The 21,808-nt window shown below is 35.2% G+C and overlaps 1 protein-coding gene across 1 annotated transcript in view; it reads right to left on the reverse strand.

Annotated features, from left to right (window-relative positions):
• Positions 1 to 21,808, reverse strand: part of LOC132117898 (FERM domain-containing protein 4B-like) — a 46,915-nt gene that overhangs the window by 21,129 nt on the left and 3,978 nt on the right. The gene's annotated exons all lie outside the window — the stretch shown is intronic.

The raw sequence follows: 21,808 nt of genomic DNA on the forward strand, positions 1-21,808 counted from the left end.
TTCAAAATTCAAGTTGTACATTGTCTTCTTTCAGTTGGTATGCACAGGAAAGTAAACAGACTGAAATATTTCACTACGACAGTATATAATAACTGTTATCTAGTGCAGAGCTATGAGTCACAAGGCATCTCTCAGCAACAGTCAAAAGAATCCAGAATGATCTGTTATGACAGCATATTGACAAGGTTCTGCAGATGAAATGTTTCTGCAAATGGCAGATTCATTCTCAGATGCCTGAAAATAAATTGCAGTACAGTGTTAGCATTAGACACTGTTATTTTTATTTTAAATTTTTCAAATTCAAATATTCTTTTTAAATAAATTTATTTGTTAGTTTGGTATTCATAAGTTAAATGAATAAGTTATGTGCAACATCTCACATGTGAAAGAAGCAACCAAATAGACAAAACAAACACCTAGACAACCAATCAACCAGCCAGACAGCAAACCAACCAAACAACCATTCAATCAACCAATTAAACATCCAGTCAACCAACCAAATCAACTATATAAACAACCATCCAACCAAACAAACATACAATAAGCCAAACAACCATATAAACGGCCAATCAACCAACCAGCCAAACAAACAAAAAAACAGCCAACCAATCAACAACCAAATCAATCGATCAGCCATATAAACAACCAGCCTGACAAGCCAAACAACCAGTCAATCAACCATACAAGCATCCAACCAATAAACAAACCAAACAATGATCCAATCAACCATGTAAACAAACAAACAAACAAACAACCAACCAACCAAATAAACAACTAAACAACCCAATCAACCAGCCAACCAAACAAACAACCATATAAACAATCAACCAACTAGCCAACCAAACAACCAAATAAACAACCAAACAAATGTGATGGCAATGTGAGATGGCGCTGCACTTTTGTGATTTTATTTTGTTAGTTTAATTTTCTCCATTCAGTCACATTCAATTCACTACAGTTGCACTACAGACAGTTCAATTTCAGTATGATCAGTTATCAGTGATATGTGTGTACGTTATGTGTGACAAAGTGGCAAATAAACACATTCCAGGTGTTAAATGTGTTGGTCTAAATAACTGTTAAAATAATTATTTTAACAAAATGTTCTTTTTTTTGTTTTATCATGTTGCATAGATGGGTCATTTTTGAGCCATGTGTCTAAACTTGATTTAGTAACAAAAAACCCAGGGAAAAAATATATATTAATTATAGATCAGGGAATATTAATGCTGAAATAAACTGATTTTCAAAAGTAAAAAAAAGCCCAGCAAAGTAAGAAATAACAGGACATGAATACGGGTCATTTTAGACCAATCTTGTCTATTAGAAAGGGTTTTCATAGCTTGTGCATTAAAGGGTTAATTTTGAATAGATTTGTATTTTTCTTTTTTCAACAGGACTGTACTGTACCAGAAGTCAAAAGCATTCATTCGTGCACCACAAGCCATGCACATGGATTATTGTGGAAAAGCTCACATTTGGTGTGCAGAACAAACCATAAACTAGCTATTTTTCTGTCACTGAAAATAACAACAGGATGTTGGATGAAGAAACGAAGTTGGTGCATTTTTAAATAGATAAAACATCTGTTAACAAACCAGTAGAATCTTAAGTAACCACAAAAAACAGCACAAAATTGCTTTGTTTTTCAGCTGGACTCGAAGACTCTGTGCTTTAAACCAACCAACACCAAAAATGTCTGTTTACAATATGCTGCGGTGGAGAAGATGTATAGTTTCATGTAACTGTTGAGGTGTTCTTGTAAAAGTCCAGTCCAAATGAATTCAAAATATGATACAATCTTTGGTCAAGATAAATATAGAGCATAATACTTTGTTTTATTATAATGTTTTATTAGCAGACTCATTTTCATGGCAGATTGTGTGTGTTTACTCGCACAGATCTTTCATCTGCACGACAATCCAGAGGGATAAACCTACGTACACGATTATTGCATTATGAGACTCATACTATGGCAAAGTTTCAAAAGCCCTTTTCCAAGTCTGTAATTTCTGTTTGCATGAGCTGTTGTTGGTTTTTGGAGAAAATTAACTTTTCACTGTACAACCATTCAGTGGCATCACAATGAACAATAGGATACAAAGATTATAGACCACCAAGAAAAACATTTATTTGACGTGACATTTAATTAAATCATCTGTTTTCCCCATCACACATTATACTGTCAATTATATATCACGTAACACATTTGCTTAGTGCACAAAGCACATTTCTCAATATTAAGCCTAAAATGTGTGTTTTAATGTCATTATTGATGAGGATTATATGATCTTTGAATAATATCAGTCTTCAAAAGCAAGATATTTAAAGTATACTGCAACATTTAAGCACAATCAAATATACTTCAGTGTATCTTTAGTTGGACCTCGGCACTAATTCCTCACAAATAAAGTGCATTAAGCACAACATTAGTTGTTCTGATGTAGCAGACTTTAACTATACCAGTTTAGTACACTAAATGTTTTTTATTAAGCACTTAAATATGTAAATGTATTTGTAGAATGTTAACAGAAAAATAAATGTATTTTAAATCCATTTCAGTACATTTATTTTTCACCAGGGTTGTCTTAAAGGCAAAATTAGATTTTTTGTTTTTTTGCCAAAGTATGAGTGTAAGAGCTGTAATTGTGAATGGATGAGATGTTTCATCCTTGAAAAACTTGATGGAAATGTCATATTGAGTTCATTACGTGTTCATATTCAAATCAGACTTTAAATAGCAGTCTTTGACACAACTGAAATAAAACGCAGACCAAACAATACTCGATATAGAATCAAAAACAGACTGAGGCAAACAACACGCAGAGCTCTCGAACACAGACAAAAATAACTGCAACTTCAACCTCGAGCGGATACAATAGAGCCAGTACCTGATAGACGTGGCTCAGGTAGAAGCAGGTGTGCTGACACGACCTCATCCTCTGCAGGTAACACCTCTGGATCATCCACACCACCATCTGCCATATGAAAGTGAGCAGAGCTTCCAGCCCACACACTAAAGCCCAAGCCATGGCTCGCTCGGTCTTACACAACCAAACCTAGTCTGGGTCAAACTCTACACAGAGCAGTCTTTCACCAGCTCCTGATCTTTGCTCCCTCATGCAAGATCGACAAGTAGACTACGTTCCCCATGTGTGTGGAGACTCCTCTGGAGCCGGAGACTCTGGGAGGACAGCCAGGCAGTGAAGGAAAGAGCTGAGGTTTGTGGCACTCAGCCTTCGGATGCACTGCCAGCCACGATTTCAGCTCACCATTTTGCTGCACTTTTTCTGAAACTTAAAGGACAGATTTGTTCGCACACACACCCAGTCCTTCCACTTAGCTTCCTAAAGTAAACTGGCCTCTGCCGCATGGCTTTCTGCGGCCTGTCCACGTGTCCCAAACGCTGCTGCCGTCCCTCCTTTACCGCTAGACACCAAGTGAAATATGTAACAATCCTATAAATGTCTGTGGGATTCAATGTTGATTAGGTTTAATCGGCCGCTGGAAACAAACATCAGATGTTATAGCTCTTTACATCTTTCTCTGAAACAGTAGTGGGATTAAAGGCAAAGTAAAATAACTTTTGCCTTCAATAAATCTCCAGATGGACGCATTGGACTACTCTTATTATAAAGCTTGAGGCTGGACTCATTATATGATCAATATCTTCAGGAGACCGCTTTATTTCCAATTTCAGGGTGTCACTATTACATTTATTTAAACGCGATTCATATAATGACTTGAATACACCTCTTATACTGTATGATTGGCATGTTTTTCCATGAATTTGGATATTTTGGGGCATAAAGTGAGGGAAGACCGATGCTAGCTCTTCTTGACTGACTCGACGTCTGTGTGAAAACAGGAGCGGAGAGCTGAACCCAGCCTCATGCCTCAGCATTACTTCATCAGCCGTGGAGAATACATAACCACTGACGGCTTGCTGATGAATTAGGCCACGCATTGACCAACTACACCCATTCCTCTGCACTTTATTAGCAGGGTTTTTGGAAAGGCAGGGACTTATTGTATTTATATTTCTGATGGGAGTGTGTGGATAAGTGCAGCATGTTAAAATTACAGGCCGTCATCTTGACTCTCATCTGGAAACACTACAACACTGTTCATGTCTTCAAATCTAATGACACGATAATTACTCATAAAAACAATCGTTTCCAAACAAGCGAGTGTTGGAGTTAGAAATCTGTGTGCAATGTGCTTTTGGTAATTAAGGCTTTTTGAGTGAATTTTTAAAGCACTAAATGTCCCATCTGATAACCTTTAGACAAGTGAGAACTGACGATGCAAGTTTCTTAATAGAAATTGAATCATAAAAAGCACTTGTCACAGGATTGTGGGATTTCACAGGCAGTGAATTATGATGAAGGCTTTCAGAAGAATTATTATGGACTTTTACCCTTCTAAAAAAAAAAAAAATCATCATTTTATAATAACTGATCTTGTTCCAGGTGTTTGCAAGGTGGTTGTTTAGGTTATTACTAATATTGTTTCTTTCATCTGTGCATAAGAAGAAGATGATTTTGAGATTTGTTTTGTCCACACAGACTCCAGTGTTGTTTCATTACCAATATTTCTTTGAAAAATCTCCTCTTGTGTCCCACAGAAGAAACAAAAAAAACTTTAAATTAAAAAAAAAAAACTTATGACAGGTAAACTGATAATTATTTATTATATAACAGTGATATACAACAGAAATAATAAAATTAAACTAAATAAATAATATAAATATGTTTTCCCTCTCAATAAATGTTGTTATTGATTAATTTCTCTGTCATAATATTAAAGTGTTAAAAAAACAACATTGTGTGTGTGTGCGTGCGTGCGTGTGTGTGTGTGTGTGTGTGTGTGTGTATACATATATATATATATATATATTAGGGGTGTAACGGTACGCAAAAATCAGGGTTTCGGTACGTACCTCGGTTTTAAGGTCACGGTTCGGTTCATTTTCGGTACAGTAAGGGAAAGAAATGCAAACATTAAACTGCAGGTTGTTTATTACTATAAAGTTTACAGTTTTTTTTTTATACTTTCTAAATAAAATATATATAAAATGAAAAAAGAATAAGAAATAAAATACTGCTGCAAAGTTCTCCACTAAATAAAATACTCTCAGTCTCAGACCAATATCATATAATAAAATATAGTGAAAAATATAAATAAATAACTATGATTACAGTGCAGCATTACCAATCCCAGCTTGTAGGCCTGCTCATATTTAAAAAATATAACTTTTCCAAAGTGTAAGAGCTGCATTTGAATTACAATCGTTTTTTTCCTAGTTGTAGTGATGTACACACTCGCGTGATGCCTTTTGAAAACCTTAGGCCGGTGACACACTGGCATATTGCACCTGTCAAACATAGTCTATTTTGCCGTCAATACTGTTGACGGTGTCCTTTATCAGTAGGCTTTATATTTATGCTCAACATGAAGTATAGATATTGTTGTAGTGAAGACAAGATCCTGGTCTGTCTGCGGTCTCCCTCTATGTCACCTATAGCAGCAGCAGCGCACCAGCGCCGCGTCACGCACGATTCTGGTGTGTAAAGACACAGAAAACGCGAAGCAGCCGTCACGCAACTGACACGCAGCAGAAACGCCACGCTCACGCCACGCAGCCAGTGTGTCACCGGCCTCAGAATCAGCTGCAGGGCAGGATTTGCACTGAACACGGAGACTTCCGCCACTTAATATGTTCGTTTGGAAACACAAAAATGTATATGTTCCGTACACAAAATATTGCATTTGGTACACACGTGCACCGTACCGAAAGCCCTGTACCGAAACGGTCCGGTACGAATATACGTACTGTTACACCCCTAATATAATTCAATTCGTACAGCTGAGTCTTTACTCATTTTCAAGAAACAGCTAAAGACTCATCTTTTTCGCCTGCACTTAACCAACTAACACTAGCACTTTTCCTTTTCTTGTCTTTAAAAAAAAATAAAATAAAAAAATAATAAAAAAAACCTTACCTATGCGTTCTATACTAGACTAACTGAGACTTGTCATGGCACTTGTGAACTGTTGTTGTTCTCTTGTTGACCTGACTGCTTCTATTGTTCTCATTTGTAAGTCGCTTTGGATAAAAGCGTCTGCTAAATGATTAAATGTAAATGTTAATATATATATATATATATATATATATATATATATATATATATATATATATATATATATATATATATATATATATATATATATCAAATAAATGAATTAAATGTATTCAATTTAAAAATGAGATTACCTGTGATTATTAAAAGAAATGCATCTTTAGCTTGTTGTTGTGTTCTGTGACTTCCTCCCTCAGTAGACCACAGTAAAGAGAGAACTAGTTCATTTCTCTTCATTCTAGCAGAAATAACATAAACTGCCAATATCAGGGAGCCAGTGAATATTATGTTTGATGATGGGTGCCTTCCGATCCAAAAGTTGTGTATGAGAGATGATGATGAGTAAGAGATCAGCTGTCCTCCTCAACCCCCCCCCCCATCATAACCGTGTGACCAACATTACACCCCCGCAACAATTAACACCCAATCAACAGCCATTCAGCAGCCTTATAATCAAGAGCTGTGCTGACGGTCCCCAACACGCTAAAGCAATCTTCATTGTTTGGGCTCGTTTGAGAGAAAATGGTCCTGGTCAATTATATATTCTTTGAAGCAACCAAGTGGCAAGCAGAAATTCTATTTTGGTAATAACTTTCATCTATTCACTTTAGCTAGTGCATCTTTATTGGTTTTCAGGACAGCTTGAAAGCACTCGACGCAGTGAGCGTGTTCAAATAAAAACCACTGGCTCTGAAGATAAACCTGCGAGGGTTGCGAAAGCGCAGATGATATTAGCCATCACAGATATTAGATGTTTATCTATGGCATTGCAATCTGCTATTTATAAGTGGCTCAGAGCTCATATCCCTTCAGGCCTCTGTGCAAGATGTGATTACATGTGCTGCCAGCAGATGGCAGAGCATTTCACATTCACTTTACACAACATTACAGCTGAATCCAAACTCAGGTCACTGTTCTCAAAAGAGTAAACACATACAAATTACAAATCATGCAGAGGATTTTCTCAAAACACTGACTGTACACACAACTCCCAAATGTTTTTATAATAGTTCATACAATATCTGGGGGGAAAAAGCAATTGTATCCTTTCAATCCTTTTATGGGTTTTTACACAAACATTTATGCACCATTTGTCCAAAGACAACAAGCTAATCTTTTTGAGCCAAACAAATCAGTTAGTTTGTTAGCAATCAAGATAAACTGTGATATTTCCTTATAGCTGACCCTGGACCACACATCACTGACTAAGAGTAAGTTGTTGTTTTTTTTATTAAGATTTATACATTATCTGAAAGCTGAATAAATGAGCTTTCCACTGATGTATGGTTTGTTAGGAGGACAATATGTGGCCGAGATACAACTATTAGAAAATCTGGAATCTGAGGGAGCAAAAACATCTAAATATTGAGAAAATCACGTTTAAAATTGTCCAAATTTAGTCTTTAGCAATTCATACTAATCAGAAATGAAGTTTTGAAATATTTATAGTGGGAAATGTACAAAATATCTTCAAGGAACATGATCTTTACTTAATATCCTAATGATTTTGGGGATTAAAAAAGTAAATAAATCTGAGAACCAGAAAATCAGAAAAATAAAGAGAGTATCCTTTAACTCAATAAAGCACAACAGTAACGCCCAGATTTTCAGCAGCTTTATTTTTCATTTTCTTAAGCATCTCAAAAAAATATAAAGAGTTCTGAATCGTTAACCAAATCAACATGCACCAAAATGAATCACAACATTAACACGTTTAATAATGCATGCCATATGATCTAGAGTATTTTGTGGATTTGGTCTTGTTACACTGGCGGCTTCTATCCTATTATATATTTTTGTAAAAATGCATAAGAAATATCATAAAAAATAATGATGAAGGAGTCGTGCACAAATGAAAACGGTTAATTCAGACAGTCTACAAGATGCCCATGTGCCCACAATCCACTGTCACACAGTGTGTGTGTGTGTGTGTGTGTGTGTGTGTGTCTGTGTGTGTGTGTGTCTCTGTGTGTGTGTGTGTGTGTGTGTGTCTCTGTGTGTGTCTCTCTCTCTGTGTGTGTGTGTGTTTCTGTGTGTGTGTCTCTGTGTATGTGTGTGTGTGTGTGTGTGTGTGTGTGTGTTCCACAGGGGAGGACACAGAAGATGAGACCCTCAGGCTCAGTAAACTCAAAAGGCCACATTTAAACTGTCTGTCCCGAGTATGGCAGACGACCCCCAGACTCCAGTAAATCCATGTAAAGCCTCTAACAAAACCCTTTTGCCCCGTAACCTGCCTCTCTGAGCAGAGCTCTCCTGGTTATTAACAAAAGAAACCTACTTTAGTCAAGTTAACGTACAGGTTTCCCAGTGGAGAGACATCTAAAACCATTAATAGACTGAGTAGACAAGTCATGAAGGGGACTTTAGTGAGGCGACTGTCCTGACCGATGAAGATCCTGAAAGCACATCTTTTCTTTTCTTGGTGTTTGGTCTTTGTCACATACACAATCAAAAGAAAAAACTGTCAATTGTTTGAGACTCTGCCTTATAGGAACACTTCACTGAAAAAAGAAAAAAAGCTAAGAGTTAAACAGTTGAGTTTTACTGTTTCTGAATCCATTCAGACGATCTCCAGGTCTGATGGTAGCACTTTTAGCGTAGCTTAGCATAGATCATTGATTCTGATTAGACTGTTAGCATCATGTTCAAAGATAACCAAAAAGTTCCGTTGTTTATCCTATTTAAAACTTGTCTCTTCTGTAGTTACATTGTGTACTAAGACATTGGAAAATGAAAAGTTTAGATTTTCTAGGCTGATATGGCTAGGAACTATGCTCTCATTCTAGCGTAATAATCAACTAATTTTGCTGCCGTAACACGGGTGCAGCAGGCGCACTGATATTACACAGCGCCTGAAAATAGTCCCAGCTAGTTTGTGTAGTTGCAGCAATAGCAGAGTTGCTGGGGACTATTTTCAGGCGCTGCGTAATATCACATATCACGTACACACGACGACATTTTCAAACAATTTGCATTTATACATATCCTCGAAATAGGCCAAAAACACTGTATTACGTATGTCCATGTCTCCGCTGTTGGTTGTAATATTGGTGAAGTAAATCCACACTTTGCTGAAGAAGCGTTAGTAAACTCTTGAGCAGCAACAACAGTACCATGTACTGTGCCATTGTGGAGTATGTTTGTTCGCGCTTGACTTTAAAATCCACACGTTCTGTGCATGTCTACATGCCTTATGTACTACGCACGCACATGATGCCACTGTTTTCAAAGATTCACATTTTGGGTGTTTACACAAATGATAATGGAGGCATGTTCAAAAACTTGCACTTTAAAACCTGTTTTAAAAAATGTGTTTTTAGTCCCATTTAGTAACATGTCGTGTAAATGAACAGGCAAATTGCATTAAATATTCCCGTTTTTGCCTGAAAACATCGTTGTGTAAATGCCCCCTTACAGGCTACTCTTTTAACTGCTTTTTTTTTTAAGTTATAATTTTGGAAGTTGTAAGGTGTGTGTTTAAGTCCCTAATCGAGAGAAAAAATGCTTGGTTTCTCTTGCTAAAAAGTGCTTTACTATTTTGAATGTGCACTTGTAGTGTACTTGAATTCTTAAAAGTATATTTAAAACTATTAATGAGATGATTAATAAAATAAAAGCTATGCAAGTGCACTTAAAGAGAGTTCACGTAGATTACAATGTTTCTTAACACATGTAAGTGCACTTTGTAATAATGTCAAAATAAAAGTTTTACTTTAAAGTACATTTTAAATCATTATTCTGTAATAATCGTTTGTCATACACTTATTTTGATATGTTGTTGACTAACATACTAAACTAACATACTGAACAGAAATGACATTAAAGAATATTTTAGTTTATCATGAATGCTTGTAGCTTTAACATTAAGCTGTAACTTTAACCATGCATTTTTCAATATCAATATTTAGGACAATAGAAATAATGACATATGAACGCACTTAAGTGCGTCAAAAAAATACTCAAAAGTCCAGCTATATGCATTTAATAAATAAAATAAACCTGCAATTAACAAGTGTCCGAAAACATTAAGTTCACACATAACGACATTTCTTTTAAAATGTATTATTTCTGTAATAAGTACTCTTTTTATAAATAATATTACATAAGTGTGTTAAGAAAGTGCATTACACTTTATTTCAAGGTGTCTCTGTTAAAGTGTAATTATACATTTAACTATGGAGTAATATAATTAACTTACTATACGTACATACTCTATGGTTAGGTTTAGGATTAGGGCATGGCTTCGGGTTACTTGCATGTAATTATGCATACTTGTATAAATCTTTCAGTGATATTAACAGAGCAAATGAAACTACTAAACATCTCACCATAACGTCTCTGCAAAACAGAATCTCACAACAAAATGCCAGGACTTCGTTACTATTATGGCCACATTAACATAAATCTCTAAGATATTGCCAGTCTATATGGCCAGATGATGAACGCTTGGCAAACAATATGAAATGATTATGGCACACCCATGTTTGCATGAGAAGCCACATTCATAATGATAGTGCACCAGAAGATTAATCTCAACACAACAAGTCTTTCTGTTTGCCATTCATTCAGAATCTGCCTCTCTGCAGACCTCGTGTGGTATCATGTCTGAGTGAAGTCAAGCGGGAGCCGTTATCAAACCCCGTCCCAGTCTGTGTTCAGCAGCTTATCTCGGTTTACTCCATGTGATGAATAATTGAACAGCACTAGTGTCCAGAGACACAGCGTCCAGTCACACTCTGAACATGCTCTTCTGATGCTCAGAACGTACTCTTCTTTAGTCCAAATCAGTCTGAAGATCAAGGCTAAATGCACAACGCTGTATATAAAATGATCGGTTCCATAGTCCAAAGATAATATGCTTTTTTGCATCATGTACCTTTATTATGACAATGCGTGGACATGCAGCGCTGTTGGGCTACGGGCATGAAAATAAATCTTAAAAAAAAAGGAATTTTCACATTATTTCATATAGATAATTTCTAAATTATGTAAATTATGTAGCTGCTATAATTTATTAAAATACAAAACAATTGCTATATATTACATGATCAATGTATACAGATGTGAAGCACAAAATAAATAAATAGATAATTTATTTAAATTGAAAAAACAATATTCAGATTTTTATCAACAATTACAGCTCATTAATTAACCCATTAATGATACTTATAGTACTTTTGAGGAAAACATATACGAAGCTAAAATACTTTTGTTAAATTACATGGGGTTTTTTTATGGTTAAAAATAATTTTGTTTTGGATTTTAATATTTATTATTTCATTTTTATTACCTTTTTATTTTATTTATTATTTAAAGTATCATTTCATTAAACAAAATCCTTCTGCAAAGCAAATCTTTGTGTATTTGTTAAACAATTGTCATGGACATAACCTGAAATAAATCAACTTTAAATGAGATAATAAAATATGCTTTAAATGCGACATTTCCTCTATTTAGTTTAAATTGATTTATTAAAATCACTAAAACTAAAATTGAAGAAATTACAAAAATACTGAAATATAAAGAAATATCAAAAAAATAACAAACACACAACAAAATCACTAAAATGTTAAATAAAACAGGAAAATATACAAATAAAAACTAATCCAAAATATTAACAAAACCTATACCAGTATTCTCATGGTTATACTAAAATAACACTGGTTTTGACTGAATCAATGATGAAAGTAACACATTTCATAATAATAATAAAAACCATTTGGTTCCTTGATTTGAAAGATTAGTAACCCTCAGTCCATCTTTTCTAGGTCATGAACTCAAAGTGCAGATGCACGTGATAACAGCAAGTTGCAAGGGTTATCAAGTCTCTGCTTTAAAACAAAGGAGCACTTTCCTTCTGTCCAAAACAATGTGTTCCTGTCGGTCTACATCCCTGTAAACATTCTCACTCACTCAGGACACTCTCTCTCAAACAAACAAGTCCTTGTCACACAATTACTGCACCTCATGTTACCGCAAAACCAATTCTGGAGAGAATCTCTCTAACAGAGCTGCTGTTGTGTTGAATTCGTATGGTTCATAGTGTGAGTTTGTGCGTGACAATCCTTCTCTTCACTTCTGAATCAGCTGACCTCTGACCCTCCATTCAGTGCTGGATACGCTTCAGGACTCAGAGTCGGACACCTGTGATCGCAGAATGTATGCTCTACTGTGGTGTGAAGGGTTGCTCTGGATCTTAATTCAGTCTCAAGTCTAATTGAGTGTTGAAGTGTGTATGCTGCGAACCACACGACAAGCTTCACCAAAAGCCACTGCGTAAACACACACAGTCCTACTCATTAAATGTGTGATAGGACTTCAAACATCATGAAACTTCAATCGATTAATCGTTAAAAGATCGCAATCTCGATTCCGACACCCTCTCGATCTCATTTCTAAATGACAACGATTCCCCGAGTCTGTTAAACCTTTGACAAAGTCTTACCGGATCATTCAGATCCGTGCTAGCACTGCCGCTGACACAGAGAGAGCTCTTAGCATGTTTGGTTAAAAAAAACATCTTCACAAACTATCTTTTCAACTACACAGTATTATTTCTGTCATTTATATTATCACAGAAATACTGGGACAAAGTTTATAGTTCAGATATAAACATTTATGTGTATATTATAGCGATCAAAATCCCCTTTTGAAAGTACTGCGCTTCAAATAACGTTCGTGTCGATTGCACTGTTTCACCACTAGGTGGCGACAAGTGTCTTAATGTATTTGTCAATGAATTTATTTTTTATTCAAGAGAATCGTTCAAAAACGCTGATTCATCCAGTAATGAAACAAGTGTAGTAGGTTTATGAGTGAGTCGTTGAATCAGTGATTTAAACGACTTTTTCATCATTCTAATATAAAAACTGGGGTTTTAAATGTATTATTTATACACTACCAGTCAAAAGTTTTTGAACCATAAGATGTGTAATGTTTTAAAAAGTCTCATCAGCTCACCAAACCTGCATTTATTTGATCCAAAGTACAGCAAAACAGTCAAGTTTTGAAATATTTTTACAATTTAAAACAGCTGCTTTCTACTTGAATGTATTTTAAACTGTAATTTATTCCTGTATTTTCAGCATCATTCCTCCAGTCTTCAGTGTCACATGATCCTTCAGAAATTATTTTAATATTCTGATTTGCTGTTCAAAAAAACATTTATTATTATTATTATTATTGAAACAGATGAGTAGATTTTTTCAGGTTTCTTTGATGGAGAGTTCAGAAGAACAAAATTTGTGAAATAGAAATATTTTGTTATAAATGTCTTTGTCAAACATTATCAATTTAAAGAATCCTTGCAAAATAAAAGTTTTACTTATTATCATTATCACAAGTATATACATTAATAATAATTTTTTTAAAAGAATCGTAGGAGAATCGTGATCTCTATATGAGACCAAAAAAATCGTGATTCTTAATTTATTCAGAATCGTGCAGCCCTAGTTGTGATTTATTTTTATTTTTTTTACTTTTTGGTATTTTTATATTTCTATATGGTTCTATTTTTATTTCAGTTTTATTTTATCAATTTATTTAAAGTAAATTTATAATAAAAAACTATATATATATATATATATATATATATATATATAAATCATATAATTTTATTTAAGCTTTATTTCAACTTATGAAAGCTACTGTATTTTTTGTATTTTTAGCAATAACAAAACTTGAATGTATTGATATTAAAATTCTTAAAGAAAAAAGAAACACAGTTCTGAAAACAGTCACTTTAAATACTACAAGAAAACCTTACACGAAACATCACAACATTATAAGAATGAAAAATGGATATTCCTTTAGAGATCTGCTAAATATTACATTTAACAGTGTTATTAAATTATCAATGTTTTTAAAGAGCATTTTTAAGTTTTAAGTGAGCATTAGATGACAGCACAGGTAATGTAAATAAACTTTATGAAAGAGCAACTGAGCTTTTAAATTAGTATGTACAATTAAATATCTAATAATAAACAATAACAGTGTGAACAAAGTGTAAACATGACTTAAACTTAAAACTTTATAACAGTTTCTATCATAATACCAAACTGATTACAGTATATGAAGCTTTCAGAGTCTATTTCATATATTCACTCACTCACTCATTTATTTTATTTTATTTTATTTTATTTATACCCACAGAAACGGAGACTCTTTGGTGGAATTTACTATGGGAATTTGGTTAAACTTAAATTAGTATGCTAAGGCTTTAGTGTTAGTAAGCTGTGTAGTAGGTGTAGTTATTTTCAGGTGTGATCTCGTATCGGAGGGGAACTGCTCCATCATGCAGATAGAGGAACTGCACTGGTTCTGCAGCGCCCGCGGGAGGAGACCCAAACCACTCGAGCGGTTAATGAACCCACGACACGCTTGTCACCGATTCACCAGCAGAGCATCTGTAACCTGTGCTGACAGTCTATCTGTGCACATGTGCAGCCTTTTACAAAACCTAGACGTGTTGCCCGTCAAGACTCATTTGCTCTGTGCTCTGTCCTGTATAGCGCAAGCTTTACAGGCCTTTTGTTATTTTGAGCTGAAATCTGGAAAGATACTGAGCCCTAGTAAGCCTTTAAAGGGATGCCCTTTTTTCTACAAGTTGATATGATTCTCTAGGGTCTTAATGAAAAGTCTGTAACATACTTTGGTTAAAATGTCTCAATGGTAGTGTAAATCAACACTCTTTTTACCCTGTCAAAAACAGCTCTGTTCAGAGCAACCTGTGTCCCTTTAAATGCTAATGAGCTCTGCTTGCCAGAGTGATCGGATGATGATTTGTGTAAAGTTTGGTAAAGATCTGACAAACAGTCTGAGACGAGTTAGAAAAGGTAGGTTTTTGATATAAATCAACATTGCTTGACAAACATATCAGTCAAAAAACATACCACTGGGACAGGTGGACTCATGGCCATGTGACAAAATCCACGAACGCCGTAACTCAGAAATAGAAACATCTCTACCAACTAATGCTGAAAACTACACCGGAAGCCCTCTCTTTTGATACATTAGAGGTTAAAATGAACAAACACATTATTATATTCAGGGTTCTTTATTTTCATATATAATAATCATACTCCAATAAAAAGTTTTGTAAACTCAATTGCACACTCACATGAGACGTGATATGTTTTGGTAATCTGTACATATGTACATATCTTTAAATATAGATTTCATTCATGTTCATTTTGTGCTATAACTTGTATTAAAGTGGAAGAGACTAGCATGCAGCACTGAAGTGCATCAAAACTGTGTTTATTGTTTAAATTTAGTAGGATGTTTTTTATTGTGAAAGCTGACTTTGGCTACGTTCACACTGCAGGCTGAAACGACCCAATTCCAATTTTTTTGCCCCTATGCAACCTGTATCTGATTTTTTTATGACAGTCTGAACGACACAGATCCAATCTTTTCAAATGCGACCCAGGCCACTTGGGTATGTGGTCCTAAATCCGATACGTATCCGATCTTTTGAAATGCGACCTCCATCTGAACCGCCAGGTCACATGTATCCGACCCGTACGTCATTGATATGCTACAAACGTCATAATTCTGCATTGAAGTAGGCGGGAATGAGAAGATAAACAACATCCATGGCGCACGATGCTGCTTAAATAACTTTAATATTGCTAAACGAGCTCCGCTGTTGACTCGCATGCGCATGCAGATCACTTCTGGGTCATTTCACGTTCACACAGGAGATCACAAAAGGTCGCATTTAATTGGAAATGTGAACGGCCTTGCAAAAAAATCAATTTTTTCAAAAAATCGGAATTGAGCATTAAGCCTTGCAGTGTGAACGTAGCCTTTGTTTCTTATCTGGAGTAGCAAAGCACAAAGCTCTTTGTGATCATTGTGTAAAATCCCTGGACCTGACAACCCTGTCTTTGAAGTATGGAAGATTTATATGGTCAAACGAAACCTGTGTTAATGTAGCTGCATTATTAATGCTTTAACCTGAGCAGGCCTAAATTCAAAGCAACAAGCATTTTCTTTTCTCAAGTCGCTGTCTGACATGATTTTCTGTTGCCTTTCATATGACAGGAAATAATCAGCCCTGATCATCAGCCGGTTATTTTTGTTTTTTTATTATTTTTTTCAAACAGCCGATGTCTGATAGTGCAGAAAATGACTTTTATCAGCAGACACCGATTATTGCACTATATGTCAGTGTATCCGTACTGTCTTTATTTGTAAATGTTGTTATATCTTATGTCCACTTGGTGGTGTTGACCAAAAACGTCATGGGTTGCTTCAGGAACTGGTCCTGAAGACACCTATCAAGTATCATAATGATACGCCTCTGTGTTCGTAAAATAGAGCATTTTACAACAAAATGGCATGGGTTTCGTTCAATTAGGTATGGTGCTTCGAAACTAAAGATATCAATGTAATGCTTGACCAGTAGGTGGCGCTGTGCCAAAACTGTGCAAGCACCCTCAGGTCATGCGTGTTATCAAAGGTACCAAGATCTTTTCAGGAAATAATACATCCTGCATATAGGCTGCGAAGACATAGACGTCTGTCTATGCAGGCGGTAGACGTCAAGTGTCCAGACTGACGACTGAAGGTCTAGAGTTCATGGCAGCTTTCTCTGGCCAAGGCCCGCCCATGAGGCCGATTGACTGACATGTCAAACAACCAATCACAGTTCGTTTTGCTCAGCGTCACGTTTCGGGGCGTGGAAATGTCGACACAATAACTGTTGGATGTATTTTAAATAGGGATGTTCATTTCGGTTATTTTTCCTAATCGATGCTCATTATCTGATTATAAACCGTTAACAGACAAGATTATTTCAAATTAGAATTGAATTAAATGTGCAAAAAGCAGCAAACAACAGAACATGAGGATTAATTCGGTCTTCATTTCACATCACGCACCTGCAGCGCTTCTGCGAGCGGAGAAAAACATAATACATATAGAAAACGAATAAATAGGCCTATACAAGAAATATATTTTTACTTGCATAATAAATTAAGAAAATGAACGAAAAACTGTGCAACAAGTAGTAGGCTATGCAGAGTTTCGGTTCATTTTTGTGTTGCTCGAAAAGAAAACAGACGTTCTCATTTGATTATGTGTCGAATTAGAGACCCAACGTTGGTTTCAGTTTAGTTTTAGCCTAAATTTATTCGTTTTACCTTTTCATTTATATTGCTATAGCTTCTTATATTCTTAATTCTTGTTCTTTTCTAAATACTTTTAATTGAAAAGATTGTTGTGGAGTGAGGAGAACTAAAATAGCCAAGCTATGTTTACAGTGTTTATTATAATTTTGCGTAAATTGCGTCGGCATTAGGCCTATTTCTGAATGAAATAAAACACGACTTATGTTTTTTTTTCCTCTAAAAACAGAATCCAGTGTTTAGTTGATCCTCTACGGTTTCCTTCTTTTTTCGTCATTTTTGTTTCCAGGTGGAAGAACGCGACACACGTCTCCCAGAAATAAAGTATAATTCAACCAATCCGATGAAGGGTTTCCACTTTGTTGTCTCATATGCATCAGACGTTCAGGCACCGGTCCGTGGGCGAGACGTCTGAGGCTAAGACTAGTTCATGATATATTGAGAGGGAGCCCTGCTTTGAGCTGGTGTCTTTCTGGCACATTGGACACTGCTGGTGTTGTGGTGTGGCCACAGGCGCTGAGTTATAACGTCTCCTGAGAGGCTGTTTAGGGGTTAAGTGGCTCAATCAAGGGCACAACAGATGTACTTTTTAGCAGGACTCTTTGAACTCATATAGTTAATATTTCATTACTCCAATGGGCCATGGTGCCATTGTTTGGGAAACACCGCTGGAAATGTGCCAAAAGCACTTGCTGCACTGCTGCTTCATCTGTGAAACCTGTGATTGGTTATTATATATATATTTTTTGTTATAGCCTTCATATGTGACCCTGGACCACAAAGCCAATCTTAAGTCGCTGGGTTATATTTGTAGCAATAGCCAAAAATACATTTTGGGGGGTCAAAATGATAGATTTTTCTTTTATGCCAAAACTCATTAGGATATTAAGTAAAGATCATCGTCTGCAAAGATATTTTGTAACATTCCTACCATAAATATCAAAGCTTAATTGTTGATTAGTAATATGCATTGCTAAGAACTTAATTTGGGCAACTTTAAACACGATTTTCTCAATATTTGGATTTTTTTTGCACTCTCAGATTCCTGATTTTCATATAGTTGTCTCTCGACCAAATATTGTCCTCCTAACAAACCATACACCAGTGAAAAGATTATTTATTCATCTTTCAGATGATATATAAATCTCAATTTTGAAAAACTGACACCTGAGTGTGGATTTGTGGTCCAGGGTCACATACATGCTGGTTGCATTTACAATCGCTCTGTATCAAACCCAACACAGTTTGATGACAATTTCTATGTGTTTTACGATGAATGTACAAACTTCGTATTTGTATGTTTTTGTATAATCTCTAGTGCCTTTAAGCTGATGCCTTCACCTACAAATGTTTCGCTTCATATTCAGATTTATATGAAATCAGGTCATGGCATCAGGTTTTCTAAAACCTATAGCACAATTTATCCACATTCTAAGGCAGTACTGTAGTGTTCACAGATTAAGCAATCAATTAATTAAGTCATTCAATTGAAAAAACGTTTTTTTATTTTTTATTTTGTGTATTACATGAAGTGCTGCAAAGTATCTATTAAAAATGGAGCCATTAGAGATCACACTGTTAGCTTTGCAACATGATAACTGCAGACTCTTATGAAAACAATTACTGTTTATTCTTCAGTATTTGTGCATGGGTGTGAATGGGAGGCGAACAGCATTTCCTTTTGAAACAGGAGGTTTGGACGGCATATTCTGAAGGAAGGGACAGTTTTTTTTTTTTTTAAATAGCCGATTGTTTATGTTTATGTAATATACAGTATGTGTGTGTAATGTGTATATTTAATATGTATATATCAATATAAAACACAAATACAGTATATATTTTGAAAATAGTTACATGTATATTTATATTCATATTTATATTATGAATAAATATATGTAATATATAAACATTATATATTTTCCCTATATATATATATATATATATATATATATATAAAAACATACATACATTGATATATTTTAATAAGGACATTAAGCATCCCAAATCGTGTACTTATGCACTATTCTATAATGTTTTATAGTATAAATAGTGCAAGTTGTGTGTTCACAGTGAAAAATACAAAAAGAAAACGTGCACTTTAAAGGGTTACTTCACCTGAGAATGAAAATCCGTCCATCTTTTACTCGCCCTCGAAGCATCCTAGATGTATGTGACTTTCTTCTTTCAGAATAATCTAATCAAAGTTATATAAAAAATTGTCCTTGCTCTTCCAAGCCTTTCAGTGGGGGTAAGCAGGTGTTTGTTGTCAACTGTTAAGAAGACGTGAAATAAAGTGTGCTCACCTGTAATAAACCGTCCCTCACACGGCTCTGGGGGTGAATAAAGGCCCGTATAGCAAATCCATGCGTTTTTGTAAGATAGATATCCAGATATCAAACATAATAAACACTTTTTTTTCTCACTTCTGCTGACTGTTGGGAACCGGAAGACGCGCAGACGGATGTTGTAGTTCATCAGCGCTGCGTGGTTAGTGACGAGTGCGGAGAGAGAACAAAACAAAACGCTGGTCACAAATTAGAAGCACAAAACGAGGATTTGTAAAGAAAAACATTGGAGGATTTCGAAATAAGCCAAGAGGAGACTGGTTTTCCTTTGCTTAAGTAAGGAAACTTTGTTTCCTTTGCTCCTACATTTCCCAGAGGCCGCATACATCTGCACGTCTGCAGTCAGCAGAATTGAGAAAAGTGTTTATTACGTTTGAAATCTGGATATTTATCTTACAAAAATGCATTGATCTGCTACAGGGGGCCTTTATTCATCCCCCGGAGCCGTGTGAGGAACGGTTTATTACAGATGAGCACACTTTATTTCTCGTCTTCTGAACAGTTGACAACAATCACCTGCTTACCCCCACTGAAAGGCTTGGAATTTTTTACATAACTTTGATTAGATTATTCTGAAAGAAGAAAGTCACATCTAGGATGCTTCGAGGGCAAGTAAAAGATTGATTTATCACTTTACAGTTTTCATTCTCGGGTGAAGTAACCCTTTAAAAACCCGGATGATCAGATTTAAAGGGTTACTCCATCCCAAAATGAAAATGTTGTCATTAATCACTTACTTCAAAATATCTTAAATGTGTTCCGAAGACAAACAAAGCTTTTATGGGTTTGGAACGACATGGGGGTAAGTGACAACATTTTTATTTCGGGGTGGAGTATCCCTTTAAATAACCGAGAAAATGAAGTGAGGATTGCTGAAGGCTTCATGGACTCAACTGTAGCAGCTCTAATTAGGTCACGAAGGGGGAGGGGCTATCAAACTCTAATTATTAAGGACAAAATAACCTTATACAATTAATTGAATACATGGTTGAGTACATAGTTTATAAGTGCGTCATTTGTGACACAGTTTTTGTATTGAGACTCAATCAGACTTGTGGTAACATACAGTTAAAGTCTTCATCTGGTGTGAAATCCACCGTACTGATCTTCATACAGATCCGGCAGGTTACACCACTGTTTCTCACAACAATAGAGGTCGATATCCTGTCATAGGATCCAGCTGTAGACTGATCACACACACACACACACACACGGTCCCGCCAGCAGCTCATATCCTATGGGTGATTAGAGCTGGTTGTCTGCCAGCTGCTTGGGCGAGAGATTAGGTGTGTTTGAACCCCTTCAGGGACATCAGTAACTCCACCTGCAGTCCAGTCTAAACATGAGATGCTAGAAACACAGTTTATTCTGGATTCTGAAGGTTAGTGGTACTACAAAAATAATTACAACCCAAACCTGACCGGATTATCAAATGTTTCTCCCAAACACCACTCTTTTCTTATGAGATCTCCCACAGAAGGGAGAACTTGTTCAGTTTAATATTCACATGATATAAACATAAAAATAAATGAATAAATACAATTTTGCATAAAGAAAATTGAGCCTGTTTTAGGACCTTTACAATTTGTTTTTTGTTTGTTTGTTTTCGTTTTGAATGATTTGTATTACAATTAAGAATATTTGACTCCAAAATTATAATTAGTGTAATGTAAAAAAACTAAATAAAATCATTGTCATTATTGAAATAAAGAAATGTTATGCTATTATTCTAACATTTTACAATTTATTAAAATCAACAAACAAAAAAAAAAACATACTTAAATGTTGTGTCAAGCAAACAGTGTTACGGTGTTATCTGTTAAAACATTTGGGTCAGCATTTTTTTTAAAGAAAATATAAGAGATAATAATTTTATTTCATTACTTATGATTACCAATAATTGTGTTTATTAATTCTTCTTCTTATTATTATTCAGCAAGGACGCATTAAATTGATTAAAAGTGACATAATTTATAATGTTACAAAAGATTTCTATTTCAAATAAACACTGTTTAAGTGATCTTTCTATTTATCAAATAATAAATATTGAGCAGCACAACAAATGTTTGTTGAGCAGCAAATCAACAAATTAGAGGGATTTCTGAAGATCATGTGACACTGAAGACTGGGGTTGAAAATAAATAGAAAACATTTATTTTTAAATTGCAATAATATTTAACAATATAAA

This window comes from Carassius carassius, chromosome 37 (assembly GCF_963082965.1).
Source record: "Carassius carassius chromosome 37, fCarCar2.1, whole genome shotgun sequence".
Taxonomy (NCBI): domain Eukaryota; kingdom Metazoa; phylum Chordata; class Actinopteri; order Cypriniformes; family Cyprinidae; genus Carassius; species Carassius carassius.